We start from the raw sequence: 538 nt of genomic DNA on the forward strand, positions 1-538 counted from the left end.
ATTTGCTTTAAGTTCCCTCCAGTTAAATCCTCTGTCTGCAGGCACAAGCACTCTGGCTTCATAGTCATATAGCATCTGTTATTTGGGGATCAAAGCGCAAACAAATTTTAAAAATCAATTCTATCAGAAAGAAGAATATGTATCACCAATAAATGTTCTATCTTATGGAACCATATGGCATTTTCCTTTCTAAAACTGACAAGAAAGAAATGGGCTGGTTGAGATAAGTCTAATACTTCCTGTGTGTCTCCTTTCTATTAAAGCTGTGTTCTCTTAGCCAGCCCTGGCAGCAAAGCCTGTTGGGAATTAGTTCATTTTCTAGACTAAACAGCAAAAAAGCTTATTTGCTTTTCACTATTTTTTTTTCTTTAGGAAATAGGTTGCAAACTATATTTTGTGGTCTCAGCAAGAATGCTTACACGATTCACGGTGTTTAAGAAATAATGTGCATCCTTTCATATTGTTTAAGAAACTCAGACTCGCCCACTTTCTTCCTCTTCTCCAGTTGTGTGACTTTGAAGTAGGAGAGGTTTTCACG

This window comes from Micromys minutus (genome assembly GCF_963924665.1).
Source record: "Micromys minutus genome assembly, chromosome: 2".
Classification (NCBI taxonomy): Eukaryota; Metazoa; Chordata; class Mammalia; order Rodentia; family Muridae; genus Micromys; species Micromys minutus.